At 34.1% G+C, this 26,885-nt stretch overlaps 1 non-coding gene across 1 annotated transcript; it reads right to left on the bottom strand.

Moving 5' to 3' along the window:
* Positions 1-24,394: 24,394 nt before the first annotated feature.
* Positions 24,395-24,520, bottom strand: LOC138835382 (U6atac minor spliceosomal RNA). The gene has a single exon (XR_011374576.1). It is a non-coding gene; the product is annotated as a U6atac minor spliceosomal RNA (small nuclear RNA).
* Between the last annotated feature and the right edge of the window lie 2,365 nt (positions 24,521-26,885).

The raw sequence follows: 26,885 nt of genomic DNA, 5'->3' as shown, positions 1-26,885 counted from the left end.
AAAACTCTAATAACAGATGCTGGAGGGGATGTGGACAGAAGAGAACCCTACTGCATTGTTGGTGGGAATGTCAACTTGTTCAACCACTTTGAAAAGCAGTATGGAGGTTCCTCAAAATACTCCACATAGAGCTCCCCTATGACCCAGCAATCCCACTTTTGGGCATTTACCCAAATGATCACAAACAAGACAATACTAAAGCTACCAGCACAACTATGTTTATTGCAGCCTTATTTACCATATGGATATGGAGCCAACCCAGATGCCCCTCATTAGATGAATGGATCAAGAAAATGTGGTATATATACACAATGGAATTCTATGCCTCCATCAGAAAGAATGACATTGCCCCATTTGTTAGGAAATGGAAAGACATGGAAAAAATTATATTAAGTGAAGTAAGCCAGGCCCAAAGAAGCATAGGTCCCATGGTTTCCCTTATTTACAATAACTAGTATACATCTGAGACAAGCAGAAAAGGTCAGGTAAGTTGATGTTAGGGGAATGAACCCCAAGATCAGTATTCAAATGTTTTTTTTCTTTCTTGCTATTGTGTCTAACATATTTATAAGATGATTTCTTTGTTGCTTTGTATGTCCCTCCCCCACGGTATAACCCGTTTTCACTGTATTTGATGTTGGTATAATTTGTGGAGGGGAAGGGAAAAAATAAATTGTTTCAATAGGGATACAGGTGGATCCATTGTCACAATGAGATGTACAAGTTGTTATGTCGAAAAACGAACTTTACAACTTTGGTGCAGGGAGTGGGGGGTGCAACACAGGGCGGGATGGGGAAATAGAAGGGACGGGAAGGGTAAACAAAGGAGGAGGCAACAATGCTTGATAAGAAATGTACTCATTACTTTGCTCATGTAATTGTAACCCCTCTGTATGGTATTTTCACAAAAAAACAGGCTGTTTTTCAAAGATTAAAATAAGCAATCCCTTATTTAACTAGAAGAGCAAAAATACAATTTTCTAGTATAAGAATAAATCAGAGTAAACCACTAATTTCACGGCCCTGGGTTCTATCCTAGTACTGACAAAAAAAATATGAGATTGAGTCGACCATCTGCTGGTGAATCTGAATATGTTTGGCATGTTGGGAAAGAGGTCAAGAGAAGCTCTAATGATTCTGTTTCCTTTTGTAAATCCTCAGAGAAAATTCTGAATGAGGAAGCTTTCAACTGCTGTGGAAGGACTCAGCAGGGAAAGAGGGTATATTAGAACGTATAGATGGAAGATAGGGTTGAATCATCTCGAACGTTTGTACCTTTGCTCATGTTGGTCCAGCACACCTGAGCCTTACTTTTTTGTGCATTTACAAAAGGAAGCTTAATTGAAAGATGCAGCTGTCCTGTAATAACTCTTCCAATAGGTGACACAATAGGTGAGCATGGAGCACAAGTATCTTAGACTGAAGCCTCCAGAGAGAGTCTAAATTAGAATATAAGAAAATGAGGGAAAAAGAAAAAGACCTAAGATGTTGCAGCATAAAATGTTACCAAGGGCTACTGGGCTGTAAGTTATTCAAGAGAATATGCAGATTATTAACTAGTCAAATACCTTGCTATTCATCACCAATCTTTCATCAGTAAAAGTGTTCCATTTTGCTTTGGTTGAAAGTATCTCAATCGGTCATTCCATATGTCTTTAAAAAAGAGAGTGCAAAGAAACTGTAAATACTTTTCATCTCTGTTGTCACTTTACAGAGAATTTAGAATCTCCTCATACAGGTGTAAATGAACATTAACACAGAGAATTTATGCCAAAATAAAAATGAGAAAAGTATATTTTCAACAACCATCAATCGCTGTTATACCTGTATCCTAGCTACTCAAGACACAGAGTAAGATCCAGAGGACTGAGGTTCAATGCCAGCTCTGACAGAGAATTCTCCAATTAATTTGGTTAATCTCCAATTAACCAAAAACTGGCCTGGAGGAATTGCTCAAGTGGTAAAGTACTAGGTATGTAAGCAAACTGAGTATGAGGCTTTGAGTTGAAATCCTAGTATGAGAAAAAATAGCTAAAAAGTATCTAAATAATTAGCCTTCCATTCTATTCCATGTATATCATAGAAATTTTAATAAGGATATCAAGGAAGAAATCCGTTTTCATATTATGTTTTAGTTTTGTTTAGATTGTCTGATGAGAAAACTTTTTTGCATATTTTTGCATTATTGCATTTAGAAGCAATGTTGACATTAACTTCACACTTTAACATCAAGTACCAAAATGTCAGTCTTTTTGAGTATATTATTCTTGCTTTACTTTCTAAAGAATAAATCAAGTATATTACTGTAGGTAGAAATATTTTAGCACTGTTAAGGTTTTCCCTACATATCTGATGTTAAAATAAAATGTCAAGCAGCCTGGCACTGGTCGCTCATGCCTGTAATCCTAGCTACTCAGGAGGTTGAGATCTGAGGATCACAGTTCAAAGCCAGCCTGGGCAGGAAAGTCTGTGAGACTCTTATCTCCAATAAACCACTAGAAAACTGGTAGTGGCCTTGTGGCTCAAGCAGTAGAGTGCTCACCTTGAGCTGAAGAGCACATGCACAGCACCCAAGCTCAGAGTTCAAGCCCCACAACAGACCAAAAAAATGTTAAGAAGGATGCATTAGTTAACATTATGTGCTATTAAAATATTAACTAATGTAGTTTCTGAGATCAGTTATCCTTTCAGAAAGGCTATAATATTTTAAAAATCAGTAACAATATCCTCAAGATACAAATTTGTAAAAAAGAAAACAAGGATAAAGTGCTTTTTATATTATTTTTCTTAGTAAATCACATGATTTAGGTCCAATTTTAAGATAACATGTCTGTTTCATGTATGCATATTTCTACCAATAGTCTCTTGTAATTTGAAATGCACACAGTTCATTCAGTAGCTATAATTCTCCTATACAGCTCAGTATCCATAATGTCCCTAATATGTGTCACCCTAAATAGCACACAAGAATTTCTTACTTCTATCTAAATGAAACTCACCACATCAATGCAATGAGTTCCTGCCTTCCGTCCTCCCTCCCTCCCTTCCTTCCTTCCTTCCTTCCTTCCTTCCTTCCTTCCTTCCTTCCTTCCTTCCTCCCTTTTCCTATTTTTCAAATATATTCACACATACACACATATGAAATATGTAATATCCCTTGTTATTGTCTGGTATCAATTTCTTATTTATCTAAAAAAATCAAAGTAGTTAAAAGAATAAAATACATCAGACTTATATTTGAGACAATTATACATTGCCTTTTCATGAGTATTGATGTTGCTGCTACATGCACATGTAACACATGTAGTTACATGTAGTTACATGTTCACATTGCATGGTTAAATCTCCTTAGAAATCTGTTATTTATTCATGGTGAAAACCTTTAAAAATCCTTTCTTTGACCACTTTGCCATGCACAATTTAGCTTTAGGATCTAGAGTGAATGTACTGTTCAATAGCACACAAGAATTTCTTAATCTTATGTAAATGAAACTCCTTAAACATTTTTCAGAGTTTACCCATTCCTCCACCACCACCATACCTACTTTCTGTATTACATCCTTTCTTAATCTTATGTAAATGAAACTCCTTAAACATTTTTCAGAGTTTACCCATTCCTCCACCACCACCATACCTACTTTCTGTATTACATCCTACTCACAATTTCTGGAGATGATAAAATATTTTGAATTCCACAAATTGAGATTATTAGTTTTCCTATACCTGCAATATTTGCTTACCATTGTGATGTCTAGTTCCATCCATATCACTCCAAGAGAAAGAATTTTATTTTATTTCATTGTCAATTTCATCATAATATTTTTCTATTATATATATGTTCCACATTTTATTTTTATTTATCAGTTGATGGGCACTTAGTTGGTTTCCAGCCTCAAATATATATGAAAGTAAACATGTATACAAAAATATACATCTATATACACATATATACAAATATACATCTATACACACACACACACACACACACACACACACATACATATATATACCAGCAGTATGAGAACTGGATCATATGCTAACTCTACTTTTAATTTTTGTGCCATTCCTTACATTTTTAATAATCTTAATATTACTTGACATTCTAGTAGCAGTGTAAAGATAACTTTTCTCCATACTCTTGTCTGCACTTAATGTTAGTTATCTGAGTGAGGTAAGATCTTGATGTATATAACATTTATTCTTTCATGTTCATTGATCTCCTCTCTGCAATTAAATTAAGTGGGTATTTTGAAATGTATTCAAAATTCCAAATATAACATGCACATCACAGCTCATTTACTCACATACATGTATCATTTCAAAGTTCAATGGATTAACACAGCGGCAAATTGTCCTATGACAGTAAACAGTTACAGGCTGGACATGTCCATTTCTACTTGTCTATTAATTGCAAAACATAGCCAGCCATACCTGAAATCTCTAGGACTAAAAGGTGAAATCAGAGTAACCTGATGTCTCTAGGTTTACCCTTACAGTTGGAAGAATATTTTGGGTTCTAAAATATTAGATACTTTTAGTATTTTACAAGAATAAATTGAAATAAATCTAAAATAATACAACTGGGCCCATTAAGAAAATAATTAAATCTTTTTAAATTATAGAATGTGAAATCCTCTGATGTAGAACAAAAGGAGACATCAAGAGCCTTCTTAATCTTTCCTAGATTAATGTGTTCTTACTATGCAGACCAGAAAGAATGGTCATTCTCTCTGTATTTTGAGGGGGATATTTAAATCCTCTTCCTGTCATTCTTCTTTGTGAAAGTTCATAATCAAAACCAGTGTATAACTGAAATCAGCTCTCATCCATCACAAGTGAGAATCACGTTGATTAAATGAATAAGACTTTGAAGTTAAACATGAAAACTTGCAGTCTTTTAATTTTCTATTCAGAATTTCAAAACCTCTAATAGTGGATTCCATGCTATTTAAAACTTGTCAGAACTGCAGTTATTCTGATGAAATTACAATAAAATGTCAGGGCAGGAGAATTTTAATAAGTAAAATCGTTCTTTGAGTTAAGCATATTTTCATCGCCTCCAGAATTCACCACCTGCTCAAGTAACACATTTCTCTGTCTTAGAATAGAGAACACTCATATTTCTCCAAAGGTAACAGTTAAGCTAGCTTAATATTAGAATTGTTTAAAGCATCAAGTTAACATTTACCTAAGGTTATAAAAGTTAAACTTACTCAAAATAGTACAAAACAGTGGCTTAGACACCCTAGAAAACCACTGGCCATATTGACACTAAGTTGTTGATTGAGGAGAGATCAGTGACAGATCTGTATAGTCAATTGTTAAAAATCCATCAATCTTTAGATTAAATATATAAAGTAATACTTGAATATAAAAAGCTAATAATAGGTAAAAGTACTTATTATATTTTAGTACAGAAATTACATAACATTAACAATCTCTTCTTTTCTCTTTTGTATCCATTTACCACTAAAGCTTAAAATGATGACTTCTGTTTTGGAACTTATTCTCAGTTAAAATCATTTAATATTTTCTATTTAATTTTCATTAATGGATATATTCTACCTTACCAAACTGATATATTATCTCTCTATCTATCATCTATCTATCTATATATCATACATCTATCATCTATCTCTATCACCTACTGTGTAATATAGATCACTTCTACCTTCCTAGTTACCATCTTTCTATCTAAAAATGTATGTAAATATGGATAGGTAAATATAAAAATAGATATAACAACATTAGGTAAGTAGACAGATATTATGTCTGCATATTTTATATATTTACTACGAGTAACCTGAAAACATATGCTGTTTCTCCATTTCTGAATATAAGGAATGAGTGATTGATTAAGCTTGATGATTCTGTTTCAAGGTGTGTTTTGCAGTTGCAAGTGAGTTGTTGACTGGGTTCAGTGAGCTGAGCTGGTTGGTCTGAGCTAAAATCACTATTCTCATAGTTTTCACCAACAGATCTTAAAAGGGAAGAGTTCGTTCAATGTGAGTGATTTTTCAGAGTTGGGGAAGGGAGGAGTGACTAAATGCCTTTGATTACATAGATACTCAATGGCATCTTGTCATTTTAAACAGTGTTGCTTACACAGATCAGCCCTATTTGATGCAGGAGGGAATTGTGTCAGGAAATGAAAATGGGAGGTAAGTTACCGTGGTTCCTAACTACATGCAATGTATACTTTTAAAATAAATTCAGGAAATATTGACAATGTTTTGAATTATTGCTATTTGATGGCTATGTCCTTTCTAAGAAGCAATACTATTGGAAAGCTGCTCTAACTGGCTTTTTGAATAATTCTAAAAATGACTTTGCATAGGTTCATTCTAATTTTTTTTCCTAACAAAATGGGTTCATCAAGGTCACAAGAATGAATTCCCATGCTTTATGCAATATAAATGTCTTAGCTGTTTCTCCAAGACTTACTCTTTCTGGCATCCTTCTATGCCATACTCATCATACTGATTCCAAACTCTTTACTACACCAATTTGAACCACAGAGTTTTTCATATAACATTTTTAATCACTAGCAAATAGTTCACATTTGTGAAGTGCTTTTTCCTCAAGAAGAACATAATCTTGAATTGACAACAGTTTATACTCCTTTTTCATTTATTACAACATGGAAAAAAACTCTTAGACACAATGCAAATATAAAATAATGCATAATATAATGATCTACACAAAGTTTACTGTTGGAAGCATTTTATACTGCCTTCTATTAGAATGCATATGTCCTTTGAGGAAAGAAAATCTTTGCAGTAATAATACAGTGGGGGCTAGTAAATGATCTTAATTATATCTCATTCCATTATTTGACATTAACACAAGGTTTTCTTTCAAAGTTTGTTTACTGTTTATCAAAATATAATAGAAAACTGGAGTTTTCTAATTAAAATTGCTCTCAGTTCAGTTTTACTTTCTTGTTAAAAGGTTTCTTTAAAATTTGAGCTGTTATTTTCAAAAAAAAATCTTCCTGGGGATTTTGTCATAACTCAATTAGAGCTGACAGCACATTTCAAATTCTACTTTTACTTTAACAAATTACTGTACCAACTTCCTCCAGGCTGCACTTTGATTATTAATTAGCACACATATCATGTAGCTAAAGGAAGATAGGCTTTTTATGGGAAGAGTTTTTACTCTCAATTAAGTGTAACAGCTTATTATTTTCATTGACTTTGAGGTTAATTTTTAAAACTTATTATTAACTCAAAGGACATAAACATGTGGTTTCAATGTTTTGTTGCTGAGTATTCCATTTTCTATATCCCATAATTGATAGAACTTTTTTCACTATGAAATGATAGGAAAATCTTTTAGTAGTTTTTTAAGAGATAAGTTAAAATCATTTAATATATACCATAGGACCTTAGGATTTTTCTATTTAATTTTCATTAATGGATATATTCTACCTTACCAAACTGATATATTATCTATCAATCAATCAATTTATCTATCTATCTATCTATCTATCTATCTATCTATCTATCTATCTGTCTATCTATCTATCATACATCTATCATCTATCTCTATCACTAACTCAGTAATATGGATCACTTCTACCTACCTAGTTACCATCTTTCTATCTAAAAATATATGTAAATATGGGCAGGTAAATATAAAAGTAGATATAACAACATTAGGTAAGTAGACACATAATATGTCTGCATAGTTTATATATTTACTACAAGTAGCCAGTTTAATTTTCAATCTCAGTATCATCTGTTGCCATTGGTAATAGAATCTAAACTTTCTCCCCCATCTATGAAAATTTGTAAAGGCAATGAATTGTGATTCTTGTGCTATAAATTAGCTATGCTTGCTCCCAAGTCTATGGCTGGAAAAAAATTACTGTGAAAAGTTATCACAACTACAGACTTACAAGTGCAAAAAAACTGAAAACCAATTCCCAGCTACCCGTTTCATAGTATGAAAAGTTATGGAAAATTTCAGATAGAATGTGAGCTTAACACTTCCATTTGGTTGCAGTGTAAGTCTAAATTCCCAGCAAGCATGGACTGTTTTACATTACCATCTTGACCATACTGTACAATATGATTAATTGCCTCTCAGGCCCGTAAATTGTATGAATAATGCTATGTGTATCAATTTTATCTTTATACTCTGTTAAGAAGTTATGTGTCATTCTTATGTATTAAATTACACACATTTCAGAAGAAAGGAAATAAGATCTGTTCTTGCCTCATACTAATACATCTTGCTGTCCCCAAATACTTGTCCTACTGATCCACAGTAACCATGCATGTGAGTGAGTTCTCCATGCAGAGAAAAAAATTCTCCTAATGAGGAAACTGGAACATATGTGAAAATATGCATATAAATGAATATTTGCAATATTACGGATGCATATGTGTGTTTACACATTTATATTTATATAAATTATTCTGAAAGTTCTTGAAGGCGATATGTACAAATTGAAAGTATATTACAGCACAACCACCAAAGAGATGATTTGAGAAAACAGATAAGAGTGATTTTCCCTGTTGTGTATTGATGGCATCCTGTTGGATACAAATACTATTTATTGATAGAAATAAAAATAATGACAAACAAGCCACTATTATAACTCTATGTTTCAAAAGATAGAGGTAATGCACTACAATGTTTTCAAAAACTTGAAATAGGATAACTTTGGATCATTCTCCTCATATTATGGTAAAATATTAACCTGCACCCCTATAAGAACAAATTACTGTGCAGTTTAACTCTGTTGCTATTAGTTTAGCTTCCCATATCTTTTCTGTAAATTCATTGACACGCAGAAACCTGTTACTTTTGCTATCATGGATTTCGGATCATTTTGCTCCAGGGGGTTGCTCACTGATGCCATTTTCAATTTGCAATCTAGAGGCAAGCTTAATGCACCACTTGAAATACAGCAGATATTCATCTTAGTTTATGTCCTGTAGAACAAAATCTAAAACCCTGTTGCTGGCTCCCAGGCATCATAAGCAAAACACCCCTTCTGGTTTATTTGAACATTCAAGCAACATGTATAAAATATATAATTATATATCCCAATGTCAGAATGCCACAGACCTATATTTTTAAGAACCAAATTTTACAGTTAAACTAACAAATTTAAAAACTACTAATGTCTTGATATCTATAATATCTGATTAGCCTTTGGAGATGAAGAATTTTGATGTAATTTGATGTAATTTGAAGAATTTTAACTGTAATCATAAGATTACATTGAAGGGGACTATATAATTATGATATAAAGATGGCCAGCTATATCACATAAGGTAAAATAGATTATAAGAGTTGTTATAAACGATTAAACATTATAAGTTATTATAAATTATTTTCTGTTAATATTGAAAACTAATTGAATAAAGTGATGAATACATAATCTTGTAATTTTATAGGCATATTTTAAGCTTTTCCAGCTTTTTCTATCATAATTATGCTTCAAATAATCATAATTAAAAATCTTTCAAATGTTTAAGTAAAAGTTTGGAGTATGTAAAGCATAATGTTAATGATTCTACTAATCTGTGCTGATTTATTTGTAGATATGAATAGTAATGATTTTTTATCTTGTTTCCTAAAGTATTTCCTTCTAATAAGTGATTGACTAAGGGACATTCTCTTTAGACAGCAATGTAGAAATACAATTCGTGGATTCAATCATTTAACTCACATTGCTAATGATCAACAAAGTTTCCTAGATTTACATGAATATAGTGGTGAAATTTAAGGTAACAACAATTCCATTTCTTTCTTGAGTTAAAAATATTTATTTTAGGCCTGGAATGTGGCTTAGTGGTAGAGTGTTTGCCTAGCATGCATGAAACCCTGGGTTCAATTTAGTATTACATAAATAGAAAAGCCAGAAGTGGCGCTGTGACTCAAATGGTAGAGTGCTATCCTTGAGCAAAAGCTCATCGACAGTGCCCAGGCCCTGAGTTCAAGGCCCAGGACTGACAAAAAATATTTATGTTATTCTGTCATTTTGAATTGCTTGCAATATTTTAATGAGATGTTAGTGTAGTTAAATGAACAAATAAATTACTTGGTCAATTTTCTGTTATATCAAAATATCTGATAAAAATGACCTTATAAAGAAAAAGAGGTTTGTTTTGGGTCACAGTTTGTTGGTTTCTGTCCATAATCTGTTGGCCATACTTTGATTTGGGGTCTGTTATGACATAGAACATCAGGACAGAAGCAAGGGACACAAGAAGCTCATTTATGGTCCTTACTGGAAATAAAAGTGGAAGAAAAGTAGGATTTAGGGTAATCTATTCTACTCTGGTCATTTCTGTGTCTTTTTTCTGTTATCACCATGCTGTTTTTGTTAATATGGCTCTGTAATACAATTGGAAGTAGGTAATTTGAAACTTTCATTATAACTCTTTTTGCTCAGGTTCACTCATCTTTTGCTTATTACAAATATAACTATTAGGAAATCTCTGAGTGAGACTTTTTGTGGTCCTTTTTTTATTGTGAAAATACTGTACAGAGGGGTTTTTGTGGTCATTTTTGAGAATTGTCTTGGATAGTAAAATATAAGAAAAACTTGTGACTCAAAGCTGGAATTCACTGTTTTTCAAGTGTATGTATACTCCTACCAGTAATTTCTGAGAGTTTCAGTTACTTTATAAACTTTGTCAAATTTTGAAAATTACTAATCCAGCTAAGTCTTATTGTGGTTTATAGTTCTTATTTCTACAACTAATGAAGTTGTTTGATTTTCATATGTTTACTCGATATTTGATCATCTATTTTTGGAAAGTCTTTTTCTAATACATTCTTACAAGAATATGATCAATGTAATGTCAAGAGAGAAAACTGGAAAAAGAACAGAAAAAGAAAAAAAAAGCAAAATTTCTCTCAGCATATTGGCACATATTCAGATCTTCAGTCTATACATTTGAATTTAAATGGTCTCTGGAGAGTAGTTGTAACCAATTTTGCAAATATTCTACTTCATTCAACAGAGTTACATGACTGAATGGCAGAAACCAGGTTACATTCTGATTGCTATATAAACCCAATCATGATGTAAGATACATTATGGACCTCATAAAAATTAATGTTTACCTGACTTTTGTTTATATCTATAGAAATATATAAGTATATATAATTAATATAAATAACATCAGTAGGAAAAGACTTTTAAACAAAAAAGATAAACTTGAAAACAGATCAAAACAGATGTATGGTTAAAAGTAACAAGTTTAAGTAAAAAGATGGGGGAAACACAGAGTTCCAGGAAGATGGTGGAGAAGCTGGAGGCTAAACAAGCTCTCACATGGAAAGCAGTTTTAGTGTTCCAGTGAACAGTCCTAGGCCAGAGAATTACACCAAGTGTGCCATCACAGGACAGAGAGTTTGGCCAGAGAGGGAAAATCCAGGCAAGGAGACAGATCTGAGCAGTTGCCAGCAGCTGCGGCCGCATTGGCTGTGGTGGCAGTGGTGGCGGCCATAGCCACCATACTTACAATGCAGAGAGTCAGGGTCAAAGGTGCCAGACACAGCAGGGGAGCAGATTCTACTCAATACCAGCAAAAACTGACAAGGACCAGATATCTTCATCCTGCAGATTACAAACCAGAGACGACCCACCCAGGAACCAACACTTCCGCAGCATGAGTAGAACCCTGACATTCCCACTCCTTCTCAGGGAGCAGAGGAGGGAAGGCCACCCATCCCCCACCCCACTACTGGAGATCTCCATCTTTGATACTAAAAAAGGCCTGGCTGAGCTGCTAGGTCCAATTCAGGCCTTGGGAGAAAACAAGAGTCATTTAGCAGATCACAGGAACCTGACTGGACCTTCCAGGCTCAACTCTACTCAGGAAAAGTCACCCAACCCAAATAGGGAAAGAAGAAGTAAAACTCTTCCCCTTTGCAGATGACATGATCTTGTATTTACAGAACCCCATAGAATCTGCTCCCAGATTACTCAAGGTGATTCAAAACTTTGGCAAAGTAGCAGGGTATAAAATTTACCCTCAAAAATCAATGGTTTTTCTGTATGTCAACAATGAGAAAAGTGTAGCTGAAATTAGGAAAGCAACTCCATTCATAATAGCCCCACAAAAAATTAAACACCTAAGAATTAACTTAATCAAAGAAATGAAAGACCTCTATGATGAAAACTTAACCTGAAAAAGGAAATCAAAACAGAACTTAGAAAGTGGCAAAAATTCCCATGCTCCTGGATTGGAAAGATCAACATCTTAGAAATGGCAATACTTCCCAAGGCTATCTACAAATTCAATACAATATCTATCAATATTTAACCGTTATTCTTCAAGGAAATAGAAGAGGCAATCCAAAAATTCATATGGAACAATAAAAGACCCTGAATAGTAAAAATGATCCTTAACAGAAAGAACAGTGCTGGAGGAATATCAATACCAAATTTCAAACTCTACTACAAAGCCATAGTAATCAAAACAGTTTGGTACTGGCACAAGAACAGACCTCAGGACCAATGGAATAGAATTGAAAACCCAGAAATGAACCTAAAGACCTATAGCAATCTAATCTTTGATAAGGAAGCTAAAAAAAAAAATAGAATGGAAGAAAGACAGCCTCTTCAGTAAACAGTGCTGGCAAACTTGGTTAACTACTTGTAGAAAACTAAAGCTAGATCCTAATACATCACCCTGCACCAGAATCAACTCCAAATGGATCAAAGACCTCGGAGACAAAGCAGACGCTCTGAAAACATTACAGGTTGGAACAGGAGAAACCCTAGGTCTCCTTGGCTCAGGCCGAAATTTTCTTAATAGAGACCCAGAAACGCAACAAATCAAAGGTTGGACAAATAGGATTGCATGAAATTGCAGCGCTTCTGCATGGCAAAGGACAAAGCTAGCAAGATCAATAGAAAGCCCACAGATTGGGAGAAGATCTTCACTAGCCATACAATGGACAAGGGTATCATATCTAAAATATACCTGGAACTAAAAAAATTAAATTCCCCAACAACAAATCTTCAAAGAAACAACTGCCCAATAAATAAGTGGGCTAAAGACTTAAAGAGAAACATCTCTGAAGAGGAAAGAAGGATGGCCAATAGACACATGAAGAAATGCTCAACTTCTCTAACCATAAAAGAAATGCAAATCAAAACAACATTGAGATAACACCTCATCCCAGTTAGAATGGCTATAATCAAGAACTCTAATAACAAGAGATGCTGGAGGGGATGTGGACAGACGGGAATCTTACTACATTGTTGGTGGGAGTGTAAACTTGTTCAACCACTTTGGAAAGTAGTATGGAGGTTCCTCAAAAGACTCCACATGGAGCTCCCCTATGACCCAGCAATCCCACTTTTGGGCATTTACCCAAATGATCACAAAAAAGACCATACAAAAGCTACCAGCACAACTATGTCTATTGCACATTATTTACCATAGCTAAGATCTGGAACCAACCCAGATGCCCCTCAGTAGATGAATGGATCAAGAAAATGGAATTCTATGCCTCCATCAGAAAGAATGCCATTGCCCCATTTGTTAGGAAATGGAAAGACTGGGAAAAAAATTATATTAAGTTAAGTAAGCCAGGTCCAAAGAAACATTGGTCCCATGGTATCCCTTATTTGTAATAAATAGTATATGTTTGAGTCAAGCAGAAAAGGTCAGATAAGTTGATGTTAGGGGAATGAACCCCAAGGTAAGTATTTAAATGTTTTTTTTTCTTTCATGCAATTGTTTTCTATGCAATTTCATGCAATTGATTTCTATGTTGGTTTGTATGTCTCTCCCCCACGGTATAACCCTTGCTTTCACTGTATTTGATGTTGGTATAATTTGTTGGGGGGGGGGGAAGGACAAAACAAATCGTTTAAATAGGGATACAGTTGGACCGATTGCAAAATGAGATGTACAAGTCATTATGTTGAAAAACGAACTTTAAAACTTTGGTGGGGGGAGTATCAGATGGAGGAATGTGGAGGGAGTATGAGAAGGGATGGGAAGGGGAAACAAAGAAGAGGCAACAATGTTTGATAAGAAATGTGCTCATTATCTTGTCCATGTAATTGTACGGTATTCTCCCAATTAAAAAAAGATGGGGTTCCTTTTCATTGTTGGTGGGAATGTAAACTTGTTCAACCACTTTGGAAAGCAGTATGGAGGTTCCTCAGAAGACTTCACATAGATCTCCCCTATGATCCAGCAATCCCACTTTTGGGCATTTACCCAAATGTTTACAAACAAGACCACACTAAAGCTACCAGCACAACTATGTTTATTGCAGCATTATTTACCATAGCTAAGATATGGAACCAACCCAGATGCCCCTCAGTAGATGAATGGATCAAGAAAATGTGGTATATATACACAATGGAATTCTATGCCTCCATCAGAAAGAATGACATTTCCCCATTTGTTAGGAAATGGAAAGGTTTGGAAAAAATTATATTAAGTGAAGTAAGCCAGGCCCAAAGAAGCATAGGTCCCATGGTTTCCCTTATTTGCAATATCTAGTATAGGTATGAGTCAAGCGGAAAAGGTCAGATAATGTGATGTTAGGAAAATGAACCCTTAAATATGTATTTTAATGTTTTCGTTTCTTTCATGCATGTGTTTCTAACGCATTTATAAGATTATTTCTTTGTTGCTTTGTATGTCCCTCCCCCACAGTGTAACCCCCGCTTTCACTATATTTGATGTCAGTATAACATGTGGAGGAGATGGGGACAAACAAGTCGTTTAAGGATTCAGGTGGACCTGTTGCAACAATGAGAAGTACAAAATGTCATGTCAAAACCAGCTTTACAATGTCGGTGTGGGGGGGGGAGGGGGGTATAATTGGGTGGGGGGAGGGGGGTAAAATTGGGTGGGGGGAGGGGGGAGGCGGGGAAGGGAAGTGAAGGGTAAACAAAGGAGGAGGCTGCAATGCTTGGTAAGAAATGTATGCATTATCCTGCCCATGTAATTGTAGCCCCCCTGTACAGTATGTTCTCAAATAAAATAAAATACAATTAAAAAAAAAAAAGATGGGGAAAATCACTACATAAAGAGTGATATGATAAAGCTTGAGAAACTGAATTAAAGCTGGGAAGGTGGCTCAGTGATACAGTGCTTGCCTTGCATGCCTGAGGCCGTGGGTTCGATTCCTTAACACCACATAAGCAAAAAGAAAAAAGCAGAAAGTGGCGCTGTGGCTCAAGTGGTAGAGTGCTAGCCTTGAGCTGAAGAGCTGAGGGACAGTGCCCAGGCCCAGAGTTCAGGCCCCACGATGGACGCCCCCACAAAACAAAGAAACTGAATTAATATCAGCAAAAGTAAAATTATTTTGATACCTTTTGTCTTGTATATAAGTTTATGTGATTTAGGGAAGGGAATCACAGAACAGGGGGACAAAGTTTGAACCAAAGCATCTCACTAGACATTATGTTGAAAATGAACTATACAACTTGGGTAGGTGCATAGTCAGGTGGGAGGGAAAATGGGAGAAAACAGGGAGGAGTTAACACTTATGTAACTGTAACCCCTCTGTACCACATCTTTACAATAAAATAACATTTAAATAAATAACTAATTAATTAAAAATATTCTACTAAAGACAAAGTAGGTTGATTTCATACTGATAAAAGGCCAATCTATGAGGACTAGAACAATTAGCCCATTAAAGTACAGTTTTACCTAAAACCTTAATATGAATGAGGAATAACTTGACTGAGCAGAGTACTAGATAATCATATCATAATAGATACAGAGACATAGTTGAAGATTTTAATGCCCACTTTATAAAACCAAAGGCAAACTTACACAAAAGTTTGACAATTAAATAATATATTTGGTCATCCTTATACATGATGGGAATTTGCTTTGCTTTCACAATTCAATATTGCTCCCATGGCTCACTAATACCACTTCCCCCAGGGACCCCTTCTCAAAATCTCCTCCCCAGAATCTTATGCCTGTCCTTGAGTTATTCTCAGCAAAATTTCACCCACCACCCTGCCTTATCTGAAAGTGCATTGTATGCCACAGCTGCAAAGACAACTACAGACATTACTAATCTAAAATACTCTCATAACCAACTGCACTTAAACCCTAAAGCTCCATGCTGGACTCTGGGTGCCCCTCTGCAACAATGATTAGAGCCTGTTCAGATATGTTGAGGCTCTGTCTTCCATCTTCCCTTTCATCTGCTTGGTCTTTCCTAACAATACAGAGGACCATGTGAACGTCATAGAGCATTTCACTTAAAGTGTATGAATAGAAAATATGAATCATTTAGGACCTAAGTAAGAAAAATTAAGAAGGCTAAGTTACAAGTGGCTCATGCCTGTAATTCTAGCTACTAGGCAAGATATGATCTCCATTAGTCTATTCTGCAGTTTATATTGTGTTCTTGAATTAAATGTATTTGAATTTATAAATCTGTTGGTCTTTGGGGAAGGGTGGATCATTAGAATTAAGCTTAAGAATTAGAAAGGGATTCTTTAGATGGTAGTATTCTAATATAAATTCTTTTTATCCCAAAACTTTGATCTTTTCTTGGTGGGTCTTCATATCCTCTATGTAAATCTTTTAATGTATCACCTAAAACCATTACTTTGGAATTAAATACTAAGCCCTTTTCCTACATTACTCATGCTGCCTCTTACCCTGTAGGTCAATAAGCAAATGCTGATCTCAATTTGACTCAAGGGAAGATAAAAATATGATTAGATATATAGACACCAAATATTAGATTAGTGTTATCATTTAGATTGGTAAAATACTGAGAAATTGATGTTCCAGAAAAGGGAAAACAAAATTTTAGAGCAACCCAATAGATATGACTATAATTACTTGAAATTCTTTCAGAATATATCATTCAGAGAGTTTGTTTTATAAAAATACAATCTGAATTAGAATTTGTCCGCAGTAAATGTATATGATGTAACAGATACTTTTTGGCAAATTTTTCAGATATAACTAACTGGCTACTAGATTTGATTGCATGTTTTTCTCTGAGGATTCATAGTGCCACTGTGTTGCACCACAAGGAGAAATTAAAGAGAAGTGGTAGGTTCTTGGCACGCGCCATTTTCACAGTGGGTTCCAGTGTTTAGGTAAAGAATTAGCTCTAAACTGGGTATCTGTGGCTTATGCCTAAGATCCTATCTATTCAGGAAGTTGAGTTCTGAGAATCACAGTTCAAAGCCAGCCTGGACAGAAAAGGTTGTGAGACTCTTACCTCCAATTAACCACCAGAAAAAAAAAAGAAGTGGTGCTGGGGTTTAAAGTGGTAAAGTTCTAGCTTTGAGTGAGAAAGCTCAGGGATAGGGCTTAGGCCCTGCATTCAAGATCACAACAGAAAAAAAAAGAAAAGCAAAGAAGAATTATCTCTAAAATCTGCATCTTCCTACAAAAAGAAAATTTCAAATTGATGTTTTATTGCTATGGAAAGTTCTCAATAGAGGAGGCATATTCCTATCACATCTACATCTCCTTCTAATGTGTCTGTTTTGCCTGTGCAGATGAAACATGGCAGGAATAGGAACCAAAAACATAAAATCTGATGAAGGCTCCGATTGCTGTTCCAGATGCACTCTCTTTATAGGAGCAATTAGCATCGCCCCTGGCACCTATTATACAGCCATCAAACTGCCAAAAGATTTTTCTCTACACCAATAAGTAGAAAACACCAGCAGCAGTTGGATTTCAACTTGTAATGACAGCAGTAAACCTCTATTGTCTCCTTTCCCATTACAGTTTTCTGTCATAATTGCATCTGTCATATTCTAGTCTAACTCAGTATCTCAGCAGACAATACACTGGCCCACCACACTGATGTCTACATGCTGATGGGGTGTGAAGAGGCAGATGTGGTCAATACCTTCAAACATCTAGCTAGCAACATAGTTTCTTACAGGAAACAAATCCTATGGAATGCAAGTTTTCCATTTCAATCATGACTGTTGATGTTACTCTAGAAGTTCTATTAAGATTCCCCTTTAAAAAGAAAGGCAAAGTTTATGCACATTCTAGTCTCTAGGAATAAGAAAAGAATCTACCACTCATTTGGCATTTCTTATTTCAAGAATAACAAATAGCAACTTGATGTGTCTCTTTGAAAAGTGCAAAATTTAAAACTGAAGGTTCATAATTTTTATTGCCTTGAAGAGCTGGTCTAACCTGTTGTGAATAAATCTGTGCTATAGACAATCTGGCAGCATTGAGACTCAATGAGACTCAACTTTCTGTAGCATATGAAGGTATAAAAAGGGTCTGTTGCTAGCTTGCTCTCAAAAGGAATTATATTGTGGGCCCTTAAGGTTTGGAGAAAATTCCTGTGTTCTAAGACAGATTCAACACTAATGATCAACGAGGGATCATGTAAACCAAGCTAAAGGGACATTATTTAATGTACCAAAATAGGAGTGTCTGGACAACATTCTTATATCACCAAGTGACAATTATGCAGAGGGAATGGCCTCTCATCCATCCTGGAAGCACATTTATCAAGACCCCATAGCACCAAGTGCTGCTAAATTGTCTTTCTTCCAAAACTACAATTTTGGCTGAATGGGAAGTTTGCTATGTCCATTAACAAAGGAAAATAACATTTGAGCCTGGTTTATAGATGATCCTGTGGAACACATTGACACCAGCTGAGGTTAGGTCACTATAACATTAAAATTGCATTTGTGAGAATTAAGAACTGGTATGGTAAAAGTGATATTTTTTCTACTCTTTCTCTATACTGGATACCAGAGCCTCTGATTCTCTAACTGATACAATGACCTTTTGAATAATCATTTTATCAATATAAACATAAAATGGAGATGATGCATTATTTTCACTAATCCAATCTTAAGATACTTTCATCCTTTTCACCAACATGGACATTGTGCTCCAGGTGCTTTGTCTTTACTTGATCTCATATTTTATATACTTAAGTAACAGTATTGAATATAATGGCATCTAGAAGTGAAGCATTTGAGGTATAATTAAGTTTTAATGAAGGCATGGTGGTGGTGCTATTTTCTATTTCAAGGAAATATTTACAGTATTAAAATATGTGCTAAAAGTAAACATAACACAGACCATAGCTAGAATTAACTGTCAGTCTTAATGATTAGAAAGTAAATGTGGAACAGGTAAAATTCTTCCAATAGCCCCTCATTTGCTAGATTGAAGAAATATGAGTGTTGTTTTATATTTAGTTCTTCTCTGGAATTTTAAATGCCCGATTCTCTGTCTATATTGGGACACAATCAATTAATGGGATACAAATCTGAAAGATGTGTAAACAATCAGCTGATTGAGTTGTCAAAACCCATGGAACTAAACTTAATTCATTTTATTCAAGCATGATCCCTAAGCGCTCCTGCAAAGTATCATTACTAATTTACACATCATTAAGGTTCCTAGGTGGCATTCTTCTAAGCCCAAATCTGACTCTATCCAAAAACTCAAGCTGCTAAGAACCAGCTTTTCACATTTTATGACAGCAGTAAAAATAGAGCTGAAAATTTGCTGAATTCATAAGCCCAGTCATGGGAACATACAGAAAGAAAACAACCAGGGTCCATTTACTTTGTGAAAAACAAGGTTATCCATCTCTGAGAGCAGTTTCTTTTGAAAACTAGATGATTGAATTGTTTACTTGTCAATTATTTTTAGAATTATTTTTTCTATGTTAGACAATATTATAAGAGATAAGAAGTAAAAATAGAAATCATCCTGTTTCAGATCTTATGTTTATATGATGGGTATGCATCTAATTTTTGTAATTGTGGTACTGGCCATCTCTGTGGGATGGAAATGATTATCAGTGCTTCAGACTGTACTACAAGAAAAGTATATGAAAAAGTGTATGAAACGTCGAGTTGGGAGACCTAGATAAAAGACTATATTTATGATGAACAGAAAAAATGGTATTGTTTTAAGAATGGGAACAAAAATATTGCAGAAAGCTAATCAGAATTAGGTACAGCATTGTATATATTATTCATTATTTAAAATATCCTCTAGATTTTCTGCATATTTTTCTCATGTTTTCTATATGTTAGTTTTAATACAAGCCTAACTTACTTAAAATGAACACAAATAGACATTTCTATTTAATAGATAAATAGAAACAATGCAATAGAAGTTGTTTCTTGATTGATACTTTGAATGATTTATAGTATATACAGAATTAAAAATCATCAAAAAACATCCTTTTGGGGGAAGAACAAAGATGGAGGTGATCATCATACAGACTGATAATTAAATATGACATGACTGTGCTTTCATTACATATAAGAAAAGGGAGGGCTGGGAATGCACCATAGTGGTAGAGTGCTTGCTTAGCATGCATGAAGCCCTGGGTTCCATTCCTTAGTACCACATAAACAGAAAAAAAATGGAAGTGGTGTGTGGCTCAAGTGGTAGAGTGCTAGCCTTGAGCAAAAGAAACTCAGAGAAAGTGCCCAGGCCCTGAGTTCAAGCCTTCAGGGAGAAGTTAAATCACAGTTTACAACTATTTCAAACATACCTGAGTGACTAAAGTGAAAAAGAAAATTTTTACATATATACAATATATATTTGTATATATATATGTATATATACATATGTATATATACATATATATATACACATATATATATATTGTAAAGGAGCCAGAAGCTGAATACTTTGTTGATGGTGATTTTACTGAGGCAAAAACTTTGTAAAATTGCTTATCAATATTAACTATATCTGGATGAGGATAATGATGATGATGATGATGATGATGATGTGTGTGTGTGTATATATTGAACAATACATTTAATATTTGAACAGTTTTCTCCAAGGACTATTTCTAATAGATACAATTTTAAAATGGCCTAACAAACATTAGCAAGTTATATATATATATATATATATATATATATATATATATATTAGTGAATACATACAACATTTTCTATCTATCTATCTATCTATCTATCTATCTATCTATCTATCTATCTATCTATCTATCTATCTATCTATCTGTGTGTCTGTCTTTCTGTTTTTCTGTCTATGTAAAACATACGAAACCATAAGAATAAACAAATCCTAACTCCACACAGTATCATTGATATCTCATAAACATAATGGTAATGGGAGAAAGCCTATTCCACAAGAACAAATTTTGTACCATTATATTTATGTAAAATTTGGAAAAGAACAGACTATTCTAATAGTCAGTGTCTTCTTTTGGTGTTTATTGTTACAAAGTCAAAGCAGGGTCACTTTTCAAGTGAAGGTAATTTTCTCTTGCATGCACTTCGTGTAAATAACAGGAATGGATTAATTTGAAAAATATTCGATAAATACTCCAATATACTAATTAAAATAGAAGACTATTATTTTAAATATTTTTTAATTCCAAGAAAAATGACATGAAAACAAGCAGGTGAATAAAGAATATATCACTTTGGACACGTAACAAGAAACTGTCATTCCATAAAATTGATCTCTTAGTGATGTCAGAGACAAACATAATTGAATGAATTATTAAACTGAATATAGAAACTAAAACTATAAAGTCCATGCAGTAATCATGAAAGTGTCTGATTTAGCAATGGGTCACAAATAAATCAGCAATAATTTTTTGAGTATTTGATACTATTGAATTGGTACAAAGAAACTACATAAGAAATACATCACATATTCAACTATAAAAGAAGATGGAATTCTGGTAATGTGACAACATACATTAAATTAAGTGCACAGCTAGGCACAGAAACAGTGTCCTGTGCAGTATCACATTTGAATCTAAATACATATTCTCATAAAATTTTAAGTGCAAAGGTTTTGAGCAGAAAGTTGGGAGAGTAGGAGAACAAAGAATAGGGACAGGTTTTTGGTTGTTGTTGGTGGGGCCTGAACTCTAGGCCTGGGCACTGTCCTTCAGTTCTTCAGGTCAAGGCTAGTGCTCTACCACCTGAGCCACAGCACCACTGCCAGCTTTTCTGCTTATGTGGTGCTGAGGAACCCAGGGGCCTCATGCATGCAAGGCAAGCACTCTACCACTGAGCTACCTTCCCAGCCCCAAATAGGGACAGGTTTATCAATGAGTACTAAAATAGAGCTAAATAAAGTATGGTAACCATAGATAACAACAATGTACTTGTATTTCAAGAAGCTACAACCGAGGATTCTGAAAGTTCTCACCATAAACAATCAGTGAAAAGACAAGGCTGAATTAGAATCTGTGACCCATAAAGAATATGGCTTCAGTGACATAGACTGTACCTTTTTTTTTTTCATTTTGCAGAAGCTCATGTCATTATTCTTCACAGCAATAAGTACATATATATATATACATATATATATAAACACACTACATGATACCCTGTATATATGTGAGATTTTTAAGTTTCAATCTATTAACATAAATATATTTAACAAGTATAGAAAATACAAAAATAAAACCATATTAAGATAACATTGTAGGAAAAACAAGTTTGCTCAGAAAAGTCAACAAAAATCACAGTGTTTGTTATCCATTAAAGTTGAAGAAACATATCATAAAGTACAGACCACAATCTGAATATTCTTGGCTATCTGATTGGAGACTACATGTTGTTAACATGCAATGTTGAAACTAGATTGTAAGCTGTTTGAAGACAGGAATCTACTTTTTCGATCTAAGTCCAGAAATTACACAAATTCCTTTTGCCTTGCATATTATTCTAAGCCTGAAAATAATACTTCCATTCAACCTAGATAACAATCAATCCAGAATTATTAGAAAATATTCTTGCTACAAACAAAACTAAGATTTCAGATAAAAGTGTCCTTTTAAACTGACGCTATTCTTTCTTTCAGAGGTTTATATCTGTTGTCTTTTCCTCTAATTTTTCTTTTAAAAAAGTGAAGCAACTATCATCTTTGTACCTTGCCTAACCTTTTTTCTTAAAGCTGCATTTCCTGATTTAGTTAGACATACTGTATATGAAAAATTTTTAGGGTATTGATCTCCAAAGTCGTCGTTATTTTGTACAGGCTTTGATATTTGATAATATGATTAACTGAATCCCCATCTTTTTGTTTGTTTTCTCTTTTAATTCCAGTGAATCACTCTCTTCTCCTTTAAATATTTTCAAGTATTGACTGTACTGTCTCTTTTACCTCTTTGCTTATTCTGATGCTGTTTAAAAACTGAGACTATTCTTTTAGTTTACTGTGGATTTAAATATCTTAAAGTATCATATATTATCCCAAAATTTTAAGCATGCATAATATAGACTCAAAATGTTTTACTATATTTATCTGTGGACAGAATAAATATGTCATTTTAAACTGCATCTGTTTGGTACTAAGAGGATGGTTTTGAAGCATAGGAAAATATATGAACTCCACATAACAAAAAATAGCAAATCACAACCAAGGAAAAGCACTATATTCCAACAGTGCAAATTCGTTAGCTGATGTTTTTTAGTTAATTTCTTATTTTTGTAGCTATGTAAGTTATATAATTTATTACTTTATATATATATATATATATATATATATATAAAGTTATGTCATGTTTTCTTGATCCATTCACTTACTGAGGGGCATCTGGGTTGGTTCCATATCTTAGCTATGGTGAATAATGCTATGATAAATATAGCTGTGCTGGTAGCTTTAGAATGGCCTTGCTTGTGACAATTCAGGTAAATGCCCAGAAATGGGATTGCTGGGTAATAGGGGAGCTCTATGTGTAGTCTTTTGAGGAACCTCCATACTGCTTTCCAGAGTGGTTAAATAAGTTTACACTCCCACCAACGATGTAGTAGGGTTCCCTTCTGTCCACATCCCCTCCAGGATCTGTTATTAGAGTTTTTGTTTATAGCCATTCTAACTGGGGTGAGGTGGAATCTAAATGTTGTTTTGGTTTGCATTTCTTTTATGATTTCATATGCGATTTACTTTTCTTCATGTGTCTATTGGCCATTCTATTTCCTCTTCAGAGAAGTCTCTCTTTAAGTCTTTAGCCCACTTACTAATGAGTGTTTATTTCCTTGAGGATTTGTTTTGGGGGCATTTAACTTTTTGATTTCTAAGTATATTTTAGATATGAGGCCTTTGTTATTGTAGGGCTAGTGAAGATTTAGTTCTATGGTTTTCCTTTTTTGTAATAATTGGTATACATCTAGGATAATCTTAACAGATGAGCAGAATAGGTCAATCTGAATTAGGGAAGGGAAGGGGAACAATACCATGGTGAGATAAAGGACAAGGAGGTAACCAATACAACAGCAATATACTAAAGATAACATGTTGAAAATGATCTCTACAACTTGGGGGCTTGAAGGAGGGAGAGTAAGAGAAAAATGAGGGAAGAAATGCACCTATAAAATTACTTATGTAAGTGTAACCCCTGTGTAAATCATCTTGACAGTCAAAAATATTTGAAGTATTGAAAAAGATCTTGAGAGACAAAACTATCACAAAAGTTATTCATAGAAGTAGGTGGCAATGCCTTAATCATATGCATGTTGTCAAGCCCAATGGCCTCTTCATCTTTGTCAAGGGGAGTGATAACTTTCTCTTCTTTCATACAACACACAACTATGTTTATCGAAGCATTATTTACTATAACTAAGATGTGGAACCAACCCAGATGCCCCTCAGTAGATGAATGGATCAAGAAAATGTGGTATATATACACAATGGAATTCTATGCCTCCATCAGAGTGACATCACCCCATTTGTTAGGAAATGGAAAGACTTGGAAAAAATTATATTAAGTGAAGTAAGCCAGACCCAAAGAAACATAGATCCCATGGTTTCCTTTATTTGCAATAACTAGTATATGTGTAGGACAAACAGAAAAGGTCAAAAACTATGTACATATGACCATATAAGATGATGTTAAGCGAAATGAATCCAGAAATAGGGACACAAATATCTTTTATCTTTCTTGCTATTGTTTCTAATGTATTTATAATGTACTGTATGATTTGTTTTTCTTGCTTTTTATATTCCTCCCCCATGGTATAACCTCTATTTTCACGTATTTGATGTTGGTGCCCTGCATCTTGTATATACACTTCTCTAATTCAGGGAGGGGAAGGGAAAAAAAAAACCAAAATGCTTAAATAAAAATACAGGTTGACCCATTGTAACAATGAAATGTACATAACACTATGTTGAAAATGAACTTTACAATTTAGGGGGGGTATTTTGGAGGTGGGAGGGAAGGGATGGTAGGGGGAAAACAAAGGAGGTGGCAACACTGTTCAATAGGAAATGTACTCATTACCTTGCTCATGTAACTGTAACCTCTCTTGTACATTATTTTTATAAAAAAACATACAAAATGTTTTCATTAAATAATTGATTGTAATTCTTTAGAAATTGTAAGTCAGGGCACCACACTGATAACTCACATTCTAGAGGCCATATGACTAAAATAAGAAAGCTAGAGCTCTAAATGAGCTCCAACTTAGGATTTTGATGTAATTGATTTGTTTCAAATATAGGAAAAGAGAAATGAGAAATTAATTATAGCACTAAAATATAATTATATGTCTAAATAGTAGTAGAGATACACAATATTGAAAAGAAATCTTAAAATTAATTTAGATAATAAAAAGCATGACTTTGAGCAATATACTTTTGAAAGCTTCAAATAAATTACAATAAAGACATCTGTTATATTCTGTTCTAAATAACAAAATAAGCAGCAGAAAATTCCTATTAAACTATTTTTACTTATAAATGACTGTGCAATTGTTTACAATTTAGCATGCCCATTGATGCGTAGGGTGAATCCTGAGCAGAGTCACTAGTTTCATCATTCTTCTGCCTCCTACCTATCAAGTTTCTTCTTTGTTACTTATGTGCATTGATTATTATAATTGTACTCAATTACCATTCCTTTATGCAGTGATCCACCCTCCTCTAAGCCCCCTCATTCAAAATATACTTCAGCTTACTGAAATTCATTTTGTTAAATTGTCTGTTAATTTCTCAGTGGGCTCACACCATAGAGTTTTATTCGTGCAGGTAAAATACTTTTGTCAACTTCATCATGTATATATGCATAAATCTCTGTGTTTACATGAGAGGTTGTATTTTGGATCTAATACCTTTATATGAAAAAAAAAGTGCTCTGTGTCTTTCTGGGCCTGGTTTAATTCACTCATTATGTCTTTTTCCAGATTCACCCATTTATTCTTACAAATAGCATTTTATTCTTCCTGATGAACATATAAAATTCTGTTGTCGTTCGTTGGCTACATAAAAAATATATCAAATATATGTTAAATCCAAGATGTAAAGTGATATCACAAAGTAAACAAGACTCGAGAAACAAAGGACCTCCACTCATCTAGTCAAATCATTACTAAATGACCCCATGCTGCTGGTATATGGTATATATGTGCTGGTATATAGTATATATGTGCACATCAGAGAGATACTAGGAGGAGGACACAGAAAAGAGGGAAACAGGGGAAAACATACAACAAAGGGACCCATCAACTGTACTGGACATTGATCAAAACAAACTAGGCAACTCAATGGCAGCAATGGGAGGAACGGAATGAGTGGAAAAGCGGGAACAGCTGACACTAAGCAAAAGGAAAGAAATGTACATATCACCCTATGTGGAAGAAATAATAGCTCACAGAACTCATAAACTTTAAAGATCATGGTAAAGACAATTTGCTTCATGAAGGTTCAAGTGTGTTTGTGACTTTAAGTATCACTATCCCACAACACTGTGAAATTTGTGAAATTTATGTAATTAATAACAAAAATGCAATATATATTAGTATATATGCATATGCATGTTTATAAAATATATTTTTAAATGAACACTAGTTGTATTAATCATATGAGTAGGTGATCCTGCTTAACAAATATAAATATTCTAAACTTCGTAGAAAGTTTAGAGTGAACATTACTACTGCACCCAATTTAAGT

The sequence above is a fragment of the Dipodomys merriami genome, unplaced genomic scaffold (assembly GCF_024711535.1).
Source record: "Dipodomys merriami isolate MVZ:Mamm:240054 unplaced genomic scaffold, mDipMer1.0.p SCAF_1, whole genome shotgun sequence".
In the NCBI taxonomy this organism is placed as follows: domain Eukaryota; kingdom Metazoa; phylum Chordata; class Mammalia; order Rodentia; family Heteromyidae; genus Dipodomys; species Dipodomys merriami.
This window is presented reverse-complemented; position numbering and strand designations above follow the sequence as displayed.